Source organism: Dasypus novemcinctus, chromosome 3 (genome assembly GCF_030445035.2).
Source record: "Dasypus novemcinctus isolate mDasNov1 chromosome 3, mDasNov1.1.hap2, whole genome shotgun sequence".
NCBI classification, from domain to species: domain Eukaryota; kingdom Metazoa; phylum Chordata; class Mammalia; order Cingulata; family Dasypodidae; genus Dasypus; species Dasypus novemcinctus.
In genome coordinates, this window is record NC_080675.1 from 172,655,811 (window position 1) to 172,677,873 (window position 22,063).

Genomic DNA, 22,063 nt, shown 5'->3' on the forward strand with positions numbered 1-22,063 from the left:
CTTTTTGTTCCAACTCACTCCGGAAGGAACAACTTACCTAACTGGTGAATTTGGATCTGCCTACCCGCGAAGAGAGTGCAATCTTCTCTCATTGGGCATAGTTAAAGTTGCTAGGCCTTTAAAAACTGGTTATGTGTGGTGGGTGAAAAATTCTAATTCAGAGGAAGAATATTAAGCCTACAGGCCACCATCCAAGTCACATTCTTCAGTTCAGCTTCATAGACAATAAAGTTGTTATTTTCATCCTTTCATTGGTACCAATCTTATAAGAAAAGGGTATTTATCACCCCTGTAAAACTCCAAGTGTTGGATGTGATGGCTTCTGTGTATTGCCACAATTACAATAACTCTCACAATCAACATATATTGTTTTCATTTTTATTTTAGACTATGACTCTGTTCATTCTTTTCAAATGAAAAGTTGTCTCATGCTTCTAGTCTTTCTTAAATCTGTATCTCAAGCTGGACAAGGGGGAAACAAACATGGCTCCAGAGAAATACAGACATTGGTTGAGAAGGGAAGAGAAGCATAGCTCCTGCCAATCCTTCCAGCCCCTCCTGCACCACATCCTGGGAGACACTTGCCTGTCCTGTTTATTTCTGGGACATGTAAACACAGCAAGCTTAACATCACAGACTGTATAACTATTCAAAACGGGAACTGCAAACATAGCAGGGAATAGTCCAACCTCTTTTCAGTGTCCTTTGAGGTAGGCTGTGACCTGATAGTGGATCATAAAATCAACAAGGTAGGTCCTGATCAGCATTAAAAAAGATAATAAAGTTGAAAATATCAGCATGTGTTTCATGAAATAAGGGTAAAATTTCATGCACATTTTGTTTCAGAGGTTCAGAGTGTGTATGTTCTGAGTTGATTCTGGGCTAAGGCACACATTTCTCCTTCCCTGAACTTTCACTCTGCTAATTTGCTTTCTCTTCAAAATTCTGATCCTTTGGAATAAAAAGTCTAGTAATAAATAACTAGAGTAGCAAGGGCTAATTCTCACTTTGTAAACAGCCGTGACGTAAAAGCTGTTGCCCGTACCTGATGGCTCACAAATGGACCAAATGTCCAACTATTATTAGGATATATGGGCTGATATACAGAACCTCATTGGTTCTAAGTGGGTACAGGAAGGTTTATTTCAAAAATTTATCACCTGCCAGTTCAAGCAACATACAAAGGACTCAAATTGGTGTTCAGGGCTTTTGGGCATAGCCCTACTTTACCCCCCCCCCCCCCCCCCCCGGAGTGATTCCCCTACTGTCCTACAGCAATCTAGAATCTCATGCTTCAGCCAAATTGACCTTGGCAGTGTCCTGAATACTCCATTTCTTGCTTTGGTGCTGGTTGCACTGTTCCTTTACCTGGGATCGGTGCCTCACCTAACCCATTTCTGCTTGCCAAAGTCCATTTCCAATTTCCATTCCTGATTCTTAATCTCCCTTTCTTTTGAACTCCGATAAATATCTTTTTTAAAAATCTAAAAAATACCTTTCTTGAACATAATACTATACATTTTACTAAATACTTCATGCTTTAATATGTACAATATCATTCCCCCTGATTTCAAGAGAAATATAAACGCACTGTAAAAATAATACAGAAGTCAAAGAAGAAAATAAAAACACCTTTTTATCCATGCATGCTACATATCTATTTATATTAGTATATTACTAATTGGTATATCATCTTATAATGCATTGTAAAATTACAAGTATTTCCTGTGTCAACTATTTTTCTTCAACATGATTTTTGGCTATAAATGTACCATAATTTATTTAACAGTCTTATAACGTGGGGCATTTTGCTTGTTGACATTGATTCTGCAGTATTTTGGGGGAGTATAGACAGGCTGGTAGCCAGGGTGGTGACAGACTCCCTGAAAGAACACAATAGATTATTTTTTTCTGGACACAGGAAAAAGGGGCCAGAGATAATGAAGAGAAATGTAAATGCTGTGTTCCCTACTGAGTGGTATTCAAGGGTTTGTTTTAGGAGGTACCATGCTCGAACCCGAGGCCTCGTACATGGGAAGCAGGAGCTCAACCACTAGAGCTACACCCGCTCCCGGGTACTGGCGTTTTAAAGGGCAGTGACTCCAGCAGGCCTATGGAGGACTCTTTCAGGGGCTATGCAGGCAGCTGATCTGGAATCAAGCGGGGCTCACATATCCTGAAAGCCTTTCAGTATTCATGACTGTCCACCTAAAAAACATTTCTAATTTTATGCATCTTTAAATCTTGTAGGAAGAGAGATGCTCCTCTCCGCCTTTTCCTCCTCCCCACCTCCACCCCCTTTTCTGGGATTTTCTTCCATTAACTATCCCATCTCTCTCTCATTCTCCCCGCCCTCAAAATGGGAGAGGGAGAATCTCCTTTACTCTTACGATCCCTTGAGTTACAAGTCGACTTTCTCCTCTCTTTCACTGCCAGAGTTCTGGAAAGAAACATCATCCTCTACTACCTTCCTGGCGTTATCACCAGCAGACTCCTGGACCTCAGCGCTGGCCCGGGTGCCTGGCGCACAGTAGGTGAAACGTTAGCTCCACCTCTCTTGCAAATTGGCATCTCTTTGCCCAGTTCTTCAAAAGGAGTTCCTCCCCGGCGAGCCCCGGGAGCTCAGCAGGGCCTGGCCCGCTACGCCCTGACCTCGTTTCCACCTTGACGTTGCAGACTCGATGTCAGCGGTGCCTGGTCGTTGGGAGGTCTCGCCGGGCACGCTCCTGGCTCCCGCCTCTCCGAGCCCTCCCCCCGCGCACTCCTAGCGTCCCCGGTAACGCCGACACGTCCCGGCCTAGCCCCGCGCCAGTCCGCCACCACGGCTGGCGGCGCGTCCCCCCGTTACCCTGAGGCAGCACGTCCGAGCGCCCCGCATCTCCAAGCCCGCGCGAACGTGCGCACACCCAGCCAGGACCGAGGGCTTAGGGCGCACCCACTAAGCGCCAGGCCCGGGCCGCCCCCGCCGCCGCTGACTTCGGCTTCTGCTAGGCCCCGCTAGGCGCGCACCCCGGTGCCCAGGCGGCGGCTCCGAGGCGCACGCCGGCCTCCGGGGCGAGGCAGCCACGTCGCCTGTCGGGTCCCCCTAGTGGGCGGCCTCGGCCCCTCAGAAGGCCCCCTGCCCCGGCGGCGCGTCGGCCGGCGAGGGGCCTCGGCGGGCAGGGAGCGGCCGCCCGCCGCCGGGGTCCCGGGTCCGCGCCGCGCGGCGCCGCCCCCCGCCTCGCCCCGCCCGCCGCCGCCGCCGCCGCGCAGCCCGCCTCAGGCGCCGGGCGACGGGCGCGGGTCCAGGCCGGGGCAGCCCCGCCGCCGCGCCGCCCCGGGCCGGGGCCCAGGTCCGAGGCGCCTTCCGCCGGCCGCCCCCCCCCCCCCCCCACACACACACCCCGCGCGCCGCCCCGGCGGGGCCCCGCCGCCAGCCCGGCTCCCGCCCCCGCTCCGCCCCCGGAGCCGCGGCCCCGCCCGCCGCCGCCGTCGCCATGTTGGGGCGCCCGCAGCCGGCGCTGGGGACGCGCGCGGCCCAGCCCGGGGCCTGCCGCCGCCAGGTAAGCGCCCCCCGCGGGCCGGGCGGAGCTGCGGGCCGGGGCCCGCCGCGCGGGCCGCCCCGGGCCCAGCGCGGGCCCAGCGGGGCCGGACCCCAGCCCGCGCCACGGCCCCGGCCCTGCAGCCGGGCTTGCCCCCTGCCCGCCGCCCGCGGCGGCAGCCACTTCCCCCCTGCCCGCCTGCCTGGCGGGCCCGGCCGCCACCCACCCCGCCCCCGCCGCCGGCCCCTTCCGCCGGCCCCCGGGCACGCCGGGCCTCCCCGCGCGCCCCGGGGCCGCCCTCGGCGACAGCCCGCGGCCCCCGGCCCGGGCGGGGATAACGGCGCCCCTGTCCCCCGCCCGGGCGCCCTGTCAGCGCCGCGTCCCCTCAGCCGCGGCAGCCGGCGCCGTCCCGGGGCAGACACCGGCGGGGCGACCCTCTTGGGCGCCCCTCGGGCCCTTCCCCGCCCCGTCCGCCGAGGGCCGACCTGGGTGGGGGAGGTTTCTCGCGGCGTGGACAGGTCCGGCCGCTCTGGAGTTGGGGTCCCCGCGCGGTGAGCGGGCCCGCGTCTTCCCCAGGGGGGCGCTTGTCTTGCGCAGGGGCTCTTCCTGCCAGCCTGGGGTTAAGGCTCGCAGTGACCCGAGGGAGGCCGGGGCAGCGGCTGCTGGGCAGATGGCCTGCTGGCCGGGGGGCTGCGCGGGAGGGGGGACCGGTCCACATGCCCGCAGGTATGCCTGCTCCCGAGATCCCCGGGATTATTGGCGCTCTTGGGGGAGTTTCCAGCGTTTTCGAGTAGGCCAGAGGTGGCATTAGAAGTCCCAGATTGGAATAAATTCGCAGACCCACCCAAGGAAGCTGGCGCCCCAGGACCAGTCCGGAATAGGACTGGCTGCGGGGAATGGGGCTGGTGGGGTAAGTCTGGTCTCGGGTCGACCCACTTGCATTCGCTTCTGTGTTCCTGTAGGGCCTGAAGGGGGCTTCAGTCGGTGTGTACAGTGTGGCTGAGTACACAGGATGTGGCCAGACATGTTTTGTCTGGTGGGTGCTTGGTGGGATTACAGGGGTCTGTTTCCTCAACCTCACAGGTACATTACACAGTGGCAGAAAGGAGAAAGCATCATACTAGTGCACGTATTTTGACCCTTCTCCTGATTTTCCGCTGGATGTGGCTTTGATTAATCAGTAAATTTTTACTGAGCACTTATTATGTGATAGGCCCTGGGCTAGGTGTTGGGAGGAAGGCGGTCAACCAGGAATGCACCATTTTCTAGTTTGCAGAGCTCACAGCTTAGTAGGAAAGTCCAGCAAGCAGATTATCATGAAAATGTTTGCAACAACAAATATTTGTCAACAAAATTTTAAGTGCCAGGCATTGGTAGATGCCATGAACAAAGGAAGCAAAAATAACTGCCCTTGAGGAGCTTTCATTCTAGAGGGGGGAAATAAATAAATCAAACATCTAATAAAAATAGTTCCTTACAACGGTGTGAAGTGCTAAGGCGAGTAAGAAAAAAGCAGAGGACAGGACATATCGGGGTAGGGGGTAGATTTACATTCAGTGACCAGAGAAGGCCTCCTGAGAAGCTGTCTTTTGAAGGAAGTGATGAATTAATAATTTCAAACAGTGATGCTTGCAAGGAAAGAAAGATGAAGTGTGGTGATTTGGGTTGGGGGCCCAGGGAGGGCTTCCCTGAGGAAGTGCCATTTTAGGCTGACACCTGAGGGTTAATTAAGAGTTAACCATGTGTGGAGCAGCGCAGAGCTTGGCAAGTTGGAGGAAGTGAAAGAGGCCTGTGTGCCTGGAGGGGGAGAAGTATTGGGGAGAGAAGTCTGTGGGGAGGTGGGCTAGGCCTGGTCACAGGGGACCTTGGAGGCATTGGAGGTGGAATGCCCTAGCTCCTCCAGTTGGATTGTATCCCAGTGTAATTAGGGACCTGTGAAGGGTTTTCAGATGGCAGGGACTGACCACATTTACATTTTAAAAGGTCTCTGGCCAGTAGTGAGGAATAGACAAGAGATAAGCTGGTAGGGCAAGGCTTTCTTGTGTTGAGTGGCCTAACTACCTGATCTGTTTGGAAAAGCTTTAAAACAGTCTCTGGAGAGCTTTTTCCTTAGGGAATCCTCCTTTGCCCAGCTTTTAGGAAGGGAAGGAAATAAATTAGCACCTATGCAGTGGTTGCTTAGTGGGAGAAGCAATTTTACAGAATTTTGTATACGTTGTCTATTTCACTTAATGCTCTGTGCATTGTTATTCCCCTAAGGGAAAGAGGCTGCTATACCCATTTGACAGATAAGAAAACAAGTCCAGAGGGGAGAGATGATTCAGTCTAAAGATTCAAACCCAGGTCTGACTGCTTCTGCTGCCCACTGGCTCTGGAGCTGTGCTACTGGAGTTTGCATCTTGTTTTTGCCACTCTCTAACTGAATGATCTTGAGCTGTTTAACTTCTCTTGTGTCTCAGTTTTCTCATCTATAAAATGCAGATAAAAGAACTTCCTCATAGGGCTGTTGTGAGGATCAAAGCATCCAGTCCAGGTTAAGCATTTAGCATTTAGCTCAAATGTTAGTTGCTAAGGAGTGCAGAGTTTTTCTTTTTGGAGTAATGAAATTGCTCTAAAAAAAAATTTTTTTTTTTGTGGTGATAAATGCACAACATGTGATTATACTAAAAGCCATTGATTGTACGCTTTGGATAGATTGTATAATATGTGAATAAAAATTAATAAAACTGCTTTAAAAATGTTAGTTGCTATTTAAAAATTTTCAAAATTCATGCAGCCTTTCAGTCATATTATGGTCATTTTGGACCCCTTAAATTTTCTGCAACTTTCTTTTTTCCTTAACCTTTTCTCCTAAATAACTTAATGCCATGTTTCATGTGAACAGTCATGCAACATCAATTAATCTCCCATTTCGTGCTTGACACTGTGTTAGGACTTGTGGATGCAAGGTGAATATGTTCCTGCCCTCCCGAAACACAGTTTCCAGTTTCCGGGGTGGGGGAGTGGGGGTGGGGAGGGAGTCAGACATTTAAAAGGATGAGCTAGGAGCTGATATGGCTCAATGATTGAGCGCTGGCTTCCCACATATGAGGTCCTGGGTTCAATCCCTGGTCCTGGTACCTTGAAAAAAAAAAAAAAAAAGATGAACTACAACTTACCTGACAAGTCCTTTAACACAGTTGTGGTCAAAGAGCTGATGGGAGCATTAAGAACTATATGCCTGGGGAAGTAGGGAAGGCTTCTGGGAGGAGGTGACTTTTGAACTGGGCTTTGGAGAAAAAATAGGAGTTTTGCAGGCAAATAAGATTGGACAAAGGACATTCTGGGTAAAGGGGCCAGTACGTGTGAAAGCATGGAGCTAAGAGAGAGCTGGGTTTATCTGGGGATAAAGCTGGAAAGCTGAATTGGGACTGTGAAAGGCAGGACAAGGAGTTTAGAATTAATTATGAAAGCTAAGGGGAGCTACCAGAGAGTATTATATGTATCCACTACATCCCATGATGGGTGTTGCATTTAACAGTGGAGACAAAGGTCATCCTGGGGTGGCTTTTATTTTGGCAGGATCAGGGGCTGTTTCTCAGCTTTGCAGAAGAGAAATTCAGTTTTGTAGGGCGCTCAGAACTAATTGGACCCAAGAAGACTGACGTACCAAGCAAACTTGGAAGGGACTGAAGCATAACTCAGGGTATTAACTGACCATGAGAAATGAAACTGCAGCACGACAGATGTTTCTGTCCTCTGGCCATTGCCCCCTCACTTCTGGCTAGGAATGGTTCATAGTAACAAACTCTTGCTCCTCAATTACTGTTTGTTTTTCTCAGCCTCCATGAAAACTAACCCTTTCCATTAACATAGTCTTTCCTCAAACACCACATCATATAGTCGACAACAATTATTAATTGATAGAATAGTGATTCTGAATCGTTTGGGTGGGATCCTGAGCTTGTGAAACTGAAGGAAGAGGAGGAATAACATTTTTATAAATAAGATATGGGAAAAGGGGTTTTCCTAGAATTAGTTAATGGAGAAGATATGCAGATTCTGAGGGGTGTGAGTAATTTTGTGGCTAAGGAGTAGTTGTGGGTGCATTGGAGGTTGTTCTGAGAGCATTGGTCTGTGAACTTGGTGTGGGGGGGTGCTTTTGGTTGCACTTGAAAAGGAGAGATGGGTTTAGAACAGGGGTTCTTAATCAGGAGTCCATGGAAAGATTTTGGGGGGTCTGTGAGCTTAAATTGAAAATTAAAATAAACAATCTTGTGGGGATGTGTTGGTGCAGGTGTGATGTATTTATTAAGTAATACACAGTATAGTATGGACTTAGTATGATTTTTATTTTGATGTAGCATGTTCGAGTGCAGTGGATAACTGCCTGCAAAAAAGGTTGGTAAGGATGGTGGAGATGGTTTTATGATACCATGGGAAAACTCAAATTCCTAAATGTTTGCTGAAAATGACCATTGGAACAGATGGTTAACTGTTAGGTTATCAGGTATTGAAATTATGGGAAAGTTGTAAAACATAGCTTTGAATAATTCTAAAATTTAATTTAAAGACAGACTGATGTTGAGTGTCTTCAAACTATCTGCCGCTACATTCTGAGAAGGGGTCAGTGGTTTTCACCTGACTGGCAAAGGGGAGCAAAAAAGGTTAAGAACCCCTGGTTTAGAATCTTCATCTTCCCTATGCTTTGAGGACAGAGAGGAAAGTAATAAACCCTGCCTTTAACTCAGCCTGGTCACAGGGAACTTTCCTGTTGGATTGGAATCTTCATGAGGTTGGAGCTTCTTTCTGCTCCAGCGATACTGGACCATCTAGAGCTTTGAGTCTGTATTTTTCTACAGGGAAAACTAAAATCCAGAGAAACCAACCTAGATTGTGGATTATTATCTCTATTACTCTAAAAATAATTGCAGAAGAAATACATATTCATGTGGAATATTTAGAAATAGAGATACGTGTGAAAAAAAGAAAATAAAACTGATAATCCTACAACCTAGAGTATTTGAATTCGATCTTTAGACCCATCTTTATCTTTAAGTTTGTTTTGACTTTTTATTTTCCTACAAAAATAGGAATATAATTGGAGAGAGTTCTGAATGCTGATGTCTGTGAGGTAGAACAATTGCATGTACCCAGAATCTGTGTGTGTTTCCATTTGTGGGCATCTAGTCCAGTGCCCTCCCCCTTCTTGTTCTAGCAATGTAGTATGTGAAATCCATTAGCTAATAACTTTTGAGAAATGTTTCCACGGGCTCATACTGCTGCTTCCAGCCAGCCATTTGCTGGTGTGTGTTGACATGACTTTGATCCCTTCTATGGCTCAAAGAAAAGTTGGTGAACACCTTTCCTCAGAGCTGTCAGCATTTATAGACTGTTTCCTCTCACTGTTTCAGATTTGGTAGGTGTTGTATTAAGAGGAAATGGGGGTCCCCATTCTCTCATGAACACACCCCAGGCAATGAAAAGGAAGATGGCTATAGATGTGAGCTGTTGTGCAAAGCGTGCCGTCACATATTGTCCAATGAGGGAACGGAGTATGTCTGCTGAACAAATAAACTCCTGGCCTCGAATTGGCATGTGTGAGGGGAAGGGAGCCTGTCTGATTTTGTTATGCTGTCTATAAGAACGCCAGTATTATTGGAGCTGCCGCAGAGATTTTGAACATTTTTTGAGCGGGCTAGAGGTGGCATCCTCCCCAAAAGCCAACCTTTGGATCCTTCCAGAGAGGCAAGACCTCCACCCCGGGCCTAACCAAGAATGGGTCTGCTTCCTCTCTACGGAACAGAGTTTACTCTGTTAAGAGTAAAGATCTCCTTACCTCCGGGTGGTGGGATTGGGATGGTGTTTGCTATATTCTTTATATTTTTTCTATCATTTGAATTTTCTACAGACTTTTTTTCTTTACAAAAACAAGTGGTAAATCTATTTCCATTTTGGAAACAAGCATAGCGTGCCCTAAGGCGAAAACTCAGACTGCCCAAAACGGTATCCCCATAAAGGAGATCCAGTGTAGGAGTCCAGCATGGCCCCTTCATCCCTGCAGGGGAGATGCCTTGGCTAGGTGTGCAGCAGAGGCAGCTTTGCTGGACAGGTACACTGGATAGCGCCTCTGACTGGGATTGTCCCTCAATTCAGAGCACCTGGGCTGCACCCAACTGGGAGGAGCTGGTGATAGAATGTGACTTGGCTTCTAGTTTCATTTGTTGGATGTTTTAAGAAATCACTCCTTTTAGGGCGTGGCCCTGGGCCTCCTTCCCTGGACCGTGGGATTCAGTCTCTTGTACATCGACATGGGGCATCCTAGAGACCTTGTTACAACTTGGGGATCATAGGGCTGCAAAGAGAGGGGGTTTCTGTGTGTTAGCCTTGCAGGCATTCCTGGGGTCTCCACCCTTCTAGCGGCTCAAGCCCTTCGGTAGGGTTGGTAGGGGAGCTGCTCCTTCCCCACGTCCAGTCTTTGGGCATAAGAACACTGTACCCACAGTGCCCTTGGCAGCTGGAGCTGATCATGAGCCAGTGGAGTGGGCTGAGCTCTTCTTTCATTCCCCTGGTTGCTGCAGTTGACAGCACTCTGCCCCTTTCTGCCATTTCAGTTGCTGAAGTTGAAGTCATTTCTTCAGCAAGCCGAAGGACAGAATGAGACCAGAGGGACAGCCTTGAAGATAGGTGAAAGTGGTAACTGAGGTGGAGCTTTGACGTTTTCTGAGGCGAAGGAGCCCGGAGTTGGCCTGCTGCTCAGGTTCTTTTGAGGCTTGGCCCAGCCAGGGCTCTGGTCTGTGCGAGGAAAGGCTGCTCTCTGCCCTTTTCTCGTTAGACTCACTCTCCAGACCTCGGCTGAGTTGGCTGAGATTGTAAAACTGCTCCACTACCTAGAACTTCATTAAGGCTGTAAATCTTCAGGCCCTTAAAAATGCTAGACGTGTGATTAATACCACCGTTATTCTTAATTAGAATGCTTACTTGTATTTAAAATCCTGCAGGGTCTTTCTGCGCCTGGGCCATCACTGATCAATAATCTGTAGTTGCTTCTGAGAGGCCACTCTGGGCCCAGCTCGGAGCTGGTTGCTCCTGCAGCATAAAAGAATCATGTGAGATGAACTTTCCCCTCGAGGAGCTGCCCCACTGAAAGTGATTAGAGAACAATTTGCTTCCACATCAGAAGTGTCTTGAGGGGGCTTTTTCTCGGGGTGGTGGTTGCCCTTGCACAGGTCACCCCTCTGAAATGGCAGGGGTTACCTCTGGGATCATTCTCTGGTCCTCAGAATGGACTGAGTGGACATCTGGGAGGAGGAGGAGGTGGTGGCCATGATGTCATCTCAACTCTCATGACTTCACTTACCTCCCCTTGACAACACTACTTCCTTAAGTTCCTTTTTTTTCTTTTCCTTTTTCTTCTCTCTCTCTCTCTCTTTTTTTTTTAACTTGGAGTAAATGAAGCAATAACAGAGCAGCTGAGAATTATCAGGGTGAGAGCAGCCAGACCCGATGGTGAGGGAGGAGAGGGCTGGGGCAGGTAGAGTGTAGAATCTCGACTGGCCGAGGTCTGGAGAGCTTGAATTTCCCAGGGGTCTGAGGGAGAGGAGCACAGGGAAGGGTTCTCTTGCAGGATAAGTGGGTAGGATAAGGCAGCCCACAGAAGAGGAACCCGGGTGCCTGTTATTCCACCATTATAGCGCCATTCCTCTGAGTCTTGAAGGCTTTTGCTTTTCCATCCCAGAGCCCCCTTTTTAAATATATGCACCCCTGGGACAGGTCATACTTTTAGCAGTTCATCACCCAGCAGTAGCTTTAATTACCAGGAATTAATTAGGTCAGCTAAGAGAAAGACTGGGCCCTAGGTAGGCACTTGGGGGCAAGTGCCTCTGGAGGGAGGAAGGTAACTGCATGGCAGGAGAAAAGCAAAGGCAGCCAAAGAAACTTTCATACGTAACCGTAACCGTTGCTGCAAGCGGTGGGGTGGCGTTGAGCCATCTCATTGCTGACCCCGGGTCACCCTGGGTGGTCCTGCTCTCTGGGCCTTAGGGTACAGCGTGGGCTAGTGCTGCTGCAAAGGACTTTGAGGTAGAGGTGGAATTTGAGCTGGGCCTTAAAGGGTTGGAAAGTGTTCTCTCCCTCATTTAAAAAATAATATATGCTGAGGGGAGTGGGTGTAGTTCAGTGGTTGAGCACCTTCTTCCCATGTGTGAGATCCCGGGTTCAATCCCTGGTACCTCCTAATATATATGCCAAGTTTTGCAACTTTTTTAATATTCCAGAGGAAAACAAATCCCTCACATTTCTGTGACCTAATGACAGATGGCTGAGATGTATAGGTGGAAGGATCATTTAAAAATGTACGTCAGGGCATGTCTACCCCAAGTCCTATAGCCTGTCACCTCAGAGTGAAAGTCCAAGTCCTTGCAGAGGCCCTGTGTTACCTGCCTTCCCCCCTCATTTCCTTCTATACCTCTGCTTGCTGGCGTCGGCCTCTGTTCTTTGAGTGCTGCAGGTACTCTCCTGCATCAGGGCCTTTGTGCTTGCTTGTTCCCCTGTCTAGAACCTCTTCTCCCTGTGTTTACAGTTTCAGAATTGAGAAGATAGTCACTCAGATTTCCAATTTCAGATGAGGAACACTGGTAGAGAAAAGCTGACATATTATGGATTTGCCTGTCTGTCTGTCTGTCTTCTTCCAGTGGAGTGAATGTCAGCTCCATGTGGATACTGTGGCAGCCACAGTGACTAGAACAAGGTCTGGCACATAATATAGTAGGTCTTAATTAATATTTATGGAATGAACGAATGTGTGTGTGTTGTGGAAACGAGGTGGGGAAAGGCCAGCATGGCCAGAAACTGGGAGGAGAGAGACTTGAGTGTGACGGAGGCTGTGGGCGCAGCCCGGGATGGGAAGTTAGGTTGGAGAGTGGCTCTGTCTGCTCCAGTCTCTACTGTCTCATATCTTATTAATGTGCTGTTGAGGCAGAAGGCCGTGATTTGGTTCTTTAGGCAGATGAAGGAGCAGCTGTTGGAATGTAAAATAGTAGACCCAGGCCCAGGCCTAGATTATGGAAGCCCTCAGAAGCCTGGCACGGGTTTGGCCCTGGCATGGCAGGCTGTAGGAAGCTAGTCTATGTTTTTGAGCAGAGAGTGCGTGATCTGCTGGAAGTGGCGTTTGGGGAAGCTTGGTCTTAGACATGCAGGATGACTGTGCAGGGAAAGACCGGAGGTGGGAGGGACAAGGTGACAAGGACTAGGGGGTCGGCAGACATGGAACAGAACAGGTAAAATTCAGTGCAACTTGGTAATGGCAGGAAGCTTCACAGCTGCTGTGCTGCTGCCTTGATGGCAGCTTCTGGGGCTCCCAGATTGGTAGAGTTTAAAGTATTTCAGTGGCTTCACATGATTTTGGGAGGATGTGGAGTGTAACTAGGTGATGAGGAAGGAAAGGTGGTCCTCCCGTTGTTGCTTATGTCAGGGTGATGGAGGTGAAGGTGGTGAGCCTGCACCTGGCCTGCATCTCACAGATTAACCCAAGATTAGGCGGGAGGGTCCTGGTCCTTCTTTTATTTTTTTAAATGGCTTAACTGTTTATTGGGGTTATCACTTAAGATCTTTGTTGAAGATATTTTATAAGAAAACTTGACAAGTTGAGTTTGACAATATATTGGCAGAAAGGGTTTGATTGGAAATTATATTTTTGTGTTTTATTCAGTGCTAAAAACTCCAGTGTTTTTTAAAAACATCTTTTTAAATGATACAGTACCCCAAAATACTTTGCATGTAAGAAATATAAAATATTTGATAAGAAATGAATGGCTTAAGCTGAACTTCATTCTATAATGAAACAAAATACCCTAAAAATAAACCTAGTAGCAAGGAATAGAGTTGGTGGGTTGCAGTGAAGCAAGCAGTTCTTCAATTTATTTACTTATTTTTTAAAGATTTATTTATTTCTCTCCCCTTGCCCCGCCCCAGTTGTCTGTTCTCTGTGTCTATTTGCTGCGTCGTCGTCTTTGTCTGCTTCTGTTGTTGTCAGCAGCATGGGAATCTGTGTCTCTTTTTGTTGTGTCATCTTGTGTGTGTGACGCCATTCTTTAGGCAGGCTGCACTTTCTTTCACGCTGGACGGCTCTCCTTATGAGGCACATTCCTTGCGCGTGGGGCTCCTCTACGAGGGGGACACCCCTGCGTGGCAGGGCACTCCTTACGCGCATCAGCACTGGGCATGGGCCAGCTCCACACGGGTCAAGGAGGCCCGGGGTTTGAACCGCGGACCTCCCATGTGGTAGATGGACACCCTAACCACTGGGCCAAGTTCGCTTCCAGTTTTTCAATTTAATTTAAAGAATAATATTGATAATACTTGTGCATTAGTCAGGGTTTTCTGGGAAAGAGAGAACTGATGAGAGATATCTGTAAATATTATTGAATTTTTATAAGAATTGTGTCATGCGATTGTGGGGATGTGCAAGTCCTAGTTCCCTAGGGCAGGCTGTGAAATGGGAACCTCGATGAAGGTATTTTGATGGATTCCCCAGGAGAATCTAGCTGGCTGATGAAGAAATGGAAATCCTCCCTTCTGACTGCTGAAAAATCACGTCTCCTTTTAAAGCCTTCGACTGTTTGGACGACATCTCTCACTGTTGAAGGCCATCTCCTTGGTGACTAGATGTCCTCGTCCAGCTGCAATCAGCTTCCTGACGGTGAGGTCCACAAAGTGCCCTCACAGCAGCCACCAGGCCAGTGCTTCCTCCTGGTGTCTGAGCACTGTCCGCAGGTGCCGGTGCTCCTGGGCTTGCTTCTGAACCTGCCCGTGCATCAGGACAGTATCTGAAATCCATTTGCTCGATCTCTTTTCAAGTTCATTTTCTGTCTCCACAGCTTTATCTGTTTCTCAGAACAAATTGTCTTTGACTCACAACCCATTTGGTTTGGGTTAATTGCCTGGAACTACTTATTTCTAAGTGGTTTCTGTTTCCTCAGGCTTCCAACCTGTCTTTTGAAACGACTTTTGCCAAGATGAGATCAGTGGAGAAGTGATTTTGATGTAATAAGCTTCTTTATGATCTTTTGGTTCAAGTAATGTTTTGAGACTGTTTCTGATTTATTCAGTAATTCCTAGAATAATTATTTGAGTGTCTGCTATGTGCCAGGCACTATTCTAGGCATTGGGAATAGAGCAGGGAACAAAATAAACAAATATCTTACCCTCATGAAGTTCTTAATCTACTATTTGTGGGTTTGTGGAAAATAAGCAAGTAAATATAAAGTATGACACATGGTGAAAAGTGTAATAGAGAAAAATAAAGCAGGTATGGTGGAAAGGCAGATTATTTTTTTTTAAAGATTTATTTATTTCTCCCCCCACCTCATTGTTTTGCAATTGCTCTTTGCTTTCTATGTCTGTTTGCTGTGTGTTCTTCTGTGTCTGCTTGTCTTCTCTTTAGGTGGCACTGGGAACCGATCCTGGGACCTTCCGGAGTGGGAGAGAGGCGCTCAGTCTCTTGCACCTCAGCTTACTGGTCTCCTGCATCTCTTATTGTTTCTCCTTTGTGTCTCTTTTTGTTGAGTCATCTTGTTGCGCCAGCTCTCTGCGTGGGCCAGCACTCCATGCTGGCCAGCACTCCTGCGCAGGCCGGCTCTTTTGCTTGGGCCACTTTACTGCACAGGCCAGCTTACCTTCACCAGGAGGCCCTGGAAATTGAGCCTTGGATATGGTAGATGGGAGCTTGAGCCACATCCGCTTCCCCAGGTTTTTAATTGAAAAAAAAAAAAAAAAAGAATCATGTAATATGTAGTCTTTCCATATAAGTAGAATCATACAATATTTGGTCTTTTGTAGCTGGCTTTTTTCACCAATCATATTTTTGAGTTTCATCCATGTTGTACCATATATCAGTACTTCATTTCTTTTTTTTTTTTTTTAAGATTTCTTTTTTATTTACTTCTCTTCCCCACCCCCCCTCCCCCAGTTGTCTGCTCTCTGTGTCCATTTGCTGTGTGTTCTTCTGTGTCTGCTTGCATTCTTGTCAGCGGCACTGGGAATCTGTGTCTCTTTTGGTTGCATCATCTTGCTGCATCAGCTCTCTGTGCAGCACCACTTCTGGGCAGGCTGCACTTTTTTTGCACTGGGTGGCTCTCCTTACAGGGTACACTTCTTGTGCATGGGGCTCTCCTACTTGGGGGGCACCCCTGTGTGGCACAGCATTGCACATGGGCCAGCTCATCACATGGGTCAGGAGGTCCTGGGTTTGAATCCTGTGCCTCCCATGTGGTAGGCGGATGCTCTATCAGTTGAGCGAAATCTGCTTCCCACTTCATTTCTTTTTATTGCTTAACAGTATTCTGGCTATACCACATTTTGTTTAACCATTCCCCAGTTAATGGACTTTTGGATTGCTTCCAATTTTTGTTTATCATGAATAATACTGCACGGAATATCAACAGGTAAATTGGAGTCTGAGAAGTTTCACTGATAAACTTGAGCTATGCAGATAGCTGAGGGAGGAGCCATCCAGGTGGAAAGAAAAGCAGATACCAAGCCCTGATGCCAGAGTGTGCTGGAGGTGTTTAAGGAACAGCCAGGAAGTCAGAGTGGCTCCAGGTGGAGTGGTGGGCTGGGGTGGGTCCCCAAGGGTTTGTAAGCCTGGGTAGGACTTGACCTTCAGCTCTGAGGGAGATGGGAAGCCATTGGCAGGTGCGCAGAGGCACATTGGGATCCAGCTTTCCTAGTGGAAGGGTCACTGTGGCTGCTGGTAGGAGAAAGGAATGGGCTCTCCTTAGCTGTGCCTCTTAGCTAAGCGTGGGCATTGGAGCCCCAGCCACCTGGGAACCTGTCCCAGTCCAGATGTTTGGGCCCCAGGACTCCAGGGTCAGCTGAAGCACAGGTGTGACTTCTGGGACTCACTTAATGCTGTCACTCTCCAATCTCCGTGTGCAGGGGAAAGCCACCAGGCTGACTGTTAAAGCTTCCACTCCACACCTGTTTCCAAGGTGGGGTCCATGCACCTGCATTTTTATCAAGTTTTTTTTGGTGACTTTTAAGGCCAGTGGTTCCTGGGTCACACTTTGGCCTAAGACAGAGTTTTCGAGTCCTAGGCTACACCAGTCACTAGGATGTCTTTTAAAAATGCCTGGCCCCATCCCTAGAAATTCTGATTTAATTGGTCTGAGGTGTATTGGCCTTATGTGTAAAAATACCAGTAGCTTAGAAAGCTGCCCAGGTATTTCTAATATGCACCCAGGGTTGAAAATCACTGGTCTAATGGTTAAATAAGCCTTACTCCTGGCACTGGATGGAGCGATTTGAATTGGGTAACTGAGGAGGGGACTTCAGGCTTCAGATGAGAAAGCTGAGGCAGGCTCTTGTGACCTTGCCAAGGATAGCAATAGTAATCTTTTGCAGTGATGAAAACCCTTTCCAGTCTGTGGGATGTTACCTCATTTCTTCACCTCCCCTCTCCCACAGTTTCTTTGTTTGTAGAGTGAGTGGTTTGCAGCTAATGGTTTTCCAGAATCTCTTCGGCTTTAACAGCCCTTTTTCTGGGTGGAAGAACCTCTGATCTAGAACGGTTTTCTGGTCCTGGCCGTAGCAGCACCCTAAGGTGTGTCATAATTATGGCAGGGGCTGTGGTGGAATTTTGTGCCCTGTACAGTAAGTAGCACCTCGGGAAGATGAGTGTTGTGAAATCTGAAGTCTGACCTCCCGGGTCAGAGTTCCTGAGTGGAAAGACCGATTGGGCCTTGGAGGCAGGAGGGAGCCTGGGCTCCAGTCCTGCCGCTACCGCCCACTGCCAGGTTCCTTATGAAACGGGAATAGTTTTAGCACCTGTCAAGTTCCTCTAAATACAAGCACGAGTATGTGACTGGGGTGACTTTGGTCAGTGAAGCCTGATGATCAGGTTTTTCAGCCCCTCTTTGCAACCAGACTGCATTACTACATACGAGAGTCCACCTGAGCAGCCTGGAAAACTCCAGCTGTTGAGCCTAGAGTAAATGCCCCATGTGCTCGCTGGAGCCCTCAGCGCTTATTTACAGTTAGACGGCAGACCTAATTCTACCACCACCAACCCCTCTGCCCCCGACTTGGTCCTCACTTGGACAGCACAGTTGTCTTTTCCGCCTCCCCCCCCCCCCCAAGATGGCTCCCTCGTTGGTTTGTTGTCTGTTTTTTCTTTAGGAGGGACCAGAAATCAAACCCAGGACATCCCATGTGGGAGGCGGGTGCTCAACTGCTTGAGCTACATCCACTCCTCATACAGTGTCGATTTTTAGTTGTGAAAGTCTATAATAAGAAAAAGAAAAACTTAAAACTCAAAAAAACTTTTCTCTATTTTTCCTTTTAGGTTTGGATAATTGTTCTCTTGTCTTCCCTTTTAAAATTTTCCATTAATATTGTTTATATCTCTGTTTAGAATCCAAAATAAATTCTGATCTGTCAAAATGAGACAAAGATGAAGTCAAGAGAGGGAATGAGCAGAATTACAAACTCATAAAACTTTTTATTCTGTCATTTGTGGGCACATGTACCTGATGGACTGTTGACTAGTGTTTCTCAATCTCAGCCAATTAAATCTGAGTCTCTGGGGGCTGTGGCCCAGCATTAGGACGTTCCAGTGTTCCCAAGGTGATTCTCATGTTCAGCCACAGCTGAGGACCTCCTAATTTAAAAGGAGGGACCCTGCTGGCTTTCCCCATTTCTCTTCGCCTGCTCAGGACATGCCCCTTGCCTGCCTCTCCCCCGCCTGTGACCTCTCCCCAGCTTCCCTGCCCCTTGTTCCTACCCTCCTCCCTGACCTCCTGCCTCTTCAGCTGCAGCAGGCCTCCTGAACCCTGGAGGACGAGGTGTGGGGATGTTGTGACGAGCTGGGTCACTTACCTTGTCTCTGTCCACTCTCCATGCTTCCCATAGCCTGATGCTTTTAGGGGCTCTGCAGCCTGCCGGGGTGTTCTGCAAAGTTTTGGGGGGCAGCTTGCCGGCTGAGAGGTTGGTGGCATAATACTTAACACATGCATTTGCTGTGTGGCAGGCAGTAATGTAAGAGCTTTACAAAGATAATTCATTTATTCCTTATAACAGCCCCATTTTACAAAACATGGGGAATCTGAGACAGAGGTGAAAATACCTGCCCAAAGTCACTTGGCTAGTAGGTAGTAGAATTGGGCTTTGAATCCAGGTAGAGTCTGTGCTCTAAACCACTGCACTGTGATAGGGTAAGGGTTGAACATCTAGGACCGGCAAAAGTTTTGTCTTTGACTGTATTTAGGGCCTGCTTTGAATTTACGTTTGGAGATTTTTCTCAGAATCTGATCTACACATTGATGACTATTATTACTTTTTCCAACTATCTTTTCATTAACTTTTGTCTTCAGTTCCATTAAAAACTGTATTGTTTTTCTTCTTTCTGTAGGTGGTGTTTGGAAACTAGACCATGTGCCTGGGTAGAAGTTTTTCCTTTCTCTGCAGCTCCATTTTTCCAGCCAAGTTCACCACACCCTTGTTTTGAGAACTTCATTAAGGTATGATGTCTAGGTTGACCCCAGGTGGCCTTGAAGACCTGAGAGTTTGGACATATGATTCTTTCGCTTTTTAGTGGTTATTTAACTGGATCCATTGGGTCCGCTGGCCATAGGGTCAACTCTTATTGTGTTGAAACATATACAGGTAGAGAAAATAGTATTAAAAACCTCCACATACCCCTCACCCAGTTTCAACAGTTATTAATTCATGGCCAATCATGTTTTATTTATAAACCCTCTCACTGCTCTCTTCCTTCTGCACTGGGTTATTTTGAGGTAAATCCCAGACATCATATCTTTTTTTTTTCCTTTTTTTTTTAAGGTACTGGGGCCAGGAATCAAACCCTGGACCTCATATGTGGGAAACTGGAGCTTAACTGCTGAGCCACACAGGCTCCCCTGAGTTGGTTTTTTCATTGGTTTGCTTGTTGTTTGTCTTTTTGTTTTTAGGAGGCACCGGGAACCAAACCCGGGACCTCCCACATGAGAGATGAATGCCCAACAGCCTGAGCCACATCTGCTCCCCACAGGCTGTGGCATCTGCAGCCTTATGGCATCTGCTTGTTGTGGCAGGGGTGGAATCTAACTCATTGTGGCGGGAGGTGGTGTCTAAGCTCATTGCAGTGGAGGTGGCATCTGCTTGTCTTCTTTCTTTCAGGAGAGGCGGCCTCTGCTCATCTTTTTTTTTAGGAGGCAACGGGACCTCCCTTGTGGTAGGTGGGTACTCGTGGGGTTGAGACACATCTGCTTCCTGAGATGACACTTTCAAAAAGTTCAGTGGGAGGGACTTCCAGAATGGTGTGTGAGCAAGAAGAGTTTTGTCTCCCTTTTTTCTTAAGTTTTTGGATCCATAGGGGATGCCGTGACAATTTGAATTTTGTGAATCCCAGAAAAAAGATTACATTCTTAAACTAATCCCCCATTCCTTTGGGCGTGGGGCCCTTTGATTGCGTTAAATTCAGTTAAGGGACCTTTGATTAGATTACTTGAAAAGATCAATTTAGGGCTTTTGATCAGGCTTCAGTGAGGCAGGAGCCAGCTTGGGTCTCCATTCTCTTGCTGCCTCTGATATAAACGGAGACACACAGAGAAAGGAAGCTGCATTATTTGATCTGATGATGTGTGAGAAAGGACTCCAGTTTTGCCCACAGCTGCGCTCAAGGAGAGAAGTCCCAGGAGGCTCAATGAGCTGAGACCCAGGGAGAGATGACTAATCGGTCACAGCTGAGTTCAAGAAGAAAGTATACAGCCAGGCTGGCAGACCTGCAGTCTTGCCTGATTGCCACGTGGCAGGATGCTAGGGTCACCAGTAGCTGACTTTGGTGAGAAAGCATCTCAGATGGTGCTTTGATTTGGACATTTCATGGCCTCGGAACTGTAAGCTTTTACCCTAAATAAAATTCCCATCATAAAAGCCAGCCCATTTCTGTTGGCAAACTAAGATACCTTCTAACAAAGTGTAGTTCCAGTTAGTGCTCAGATCTGTTTTCAAATAATGAAAGGTAAGGGGGGTGCAGGTTACCAAGTATTGCTTTGTATCTATGTTCTTAGCTCTTATTAAACTTTGTTGCCTATGCTTCATTTCCATCTTATTGTGAGTCAGCTTAGAGTCCTGCATAAACCCAAATTCCTGCATTTCTAGCTCATTCTCTCTTTCTTTTAAAAAAAATTTTTAGGTGTCAGGGTTTGAACCTGGGACATCGTACATGGGAAGCAGACACTCAACCACTGACCTGCATCCACCCCCCTCTTTCTCTTTTTTTTCCTTTTTTCTTATTAATCTCTTTCTCCTTCAAGGTAATAGCTTTATTGAGATATAATTCACATGCCATTACTATTCATCCATTTAAAGTGTATAATGCAGTGTTGTTTTTTTTGTATACTCAGAGTTATATCCTCTTTTATTAAGAATCAAAATCACTTGCCCTCCTCTTCTCCTGGTTCTCAAAGCTAGCCTTCCCTCTCCACTGATATCACACTGATCCCATCCTCAACACAAAAGACCATATTGTGGGGACATTGACCAGTAAACATTTTCCGTTTAGCCAGCCCCTGCAGGAGCCCAGGATTTAAAGACAAGTGTTACTTCAAGACTCTTCCCACTGGTGAAACCCTTTCCCATCATCATTCAGGGTCTCTCTAGAAAAAGTTTTAAAAAGTTAAACAAAAATATTGCAAATTTGCTATCTGCCTGACTGGTAATAAACCTGCCAGGGTATTTGTGACTATCATTCAACAGTCTTAGTTCTAGACAGATGAGCTTGTCAAATCATTCTCCCATTTTTAATGGTGGATTGCCTTCCAATAAACAGACTGGAGCTTATAAACAGACGATAAAAAGAAACAAGCTATATAATATGTCAGGTGATGGTTAGTGCTGTGAAGAAAAAGAGTAAAGGAACAGAGACTTACAGAGGGGTGATATCTTATGTAGGATGGTCGTGGGAGGCTCTGACAAAGTGACACTGGAGTAAGGACCTGAAGGAATTGAGGGAGCAAACCCTGCAGAGATCTGGGGAAGAATATTCCAAGCAGAGAGAATAGTGGATGCAAAGGTTGGCCTTCCCAGCATGCTCGAGGAACAGTAAGGAGGCATGTGCATGCCTGGAACAGACTGAGTGATGGAGAGAGGTGTAGGAAACGAAGGGTGGTCAGGTCATCTGTCCTCGGAGGCCATGGTGATGGCTGGATTCTACTCTGGGTGAGATGGAGCGTCATCAGAGGGTGATCTGACACTCTGGCTGTTGGGTTGAGAATGAATGGTGGAGGTAAGGGTGGGAGCAAGGAGACCAGTTAACAGGCTTTTTCCAAAATCCAGGGCAGAGGTGATGGTTGGAGGGGTGAGAAATGGTTGGATTTGGCTATGTTTTGAAGTTAAAGTTGCCAGGTTTGCTTATGGATTGGATAAAGGGTATGAAGGAAAGAGAACTCTAGGATGACTCCAGAGTCTTTGACCTAAGCAACTGGAAGGATGGTGCTCATATCTACCAAAATGGGGGAGACTAGGAGGAAACTGAGAGTTAGATTTTGGACATAGGTTTGAGATGC

The 22,063-nt window shown here is 47.6% G+C and overlaps 1 protein-coding gene across 5 annotated transcripts in view; it reads left to right on the forward strand.

Annotated features, from left to right (window-relative positions):
* Positions 1–3,439: 3,439 nt before the first annotated feature.
* Positions 3,440–22,063, forward strand: part of ZNF592 (zinc finger protein 592) — a 52,818-nt gene continuing 34,194 nt past the window's right edge. For 2 of the 5 annotated variants that reach the window (XM_071214381.1, XM_058294725.2), the window contains exons 1-2: positions 3,440–3,542; positions 18,907–19,015. The gene's annotated coding sequence lies outside the window, so the exon portion shown is untranslated. Of the gene's footprint in view, positions 3,543–18,906; positions 19,016–19,673; positions 19,733–22,063 lie in introns of all 5 variants that reach the window. The other 3 variants (XM_058294728.2, XM_058294724.2, XM_058294726.2) reach the window with 3 other exon arrangements.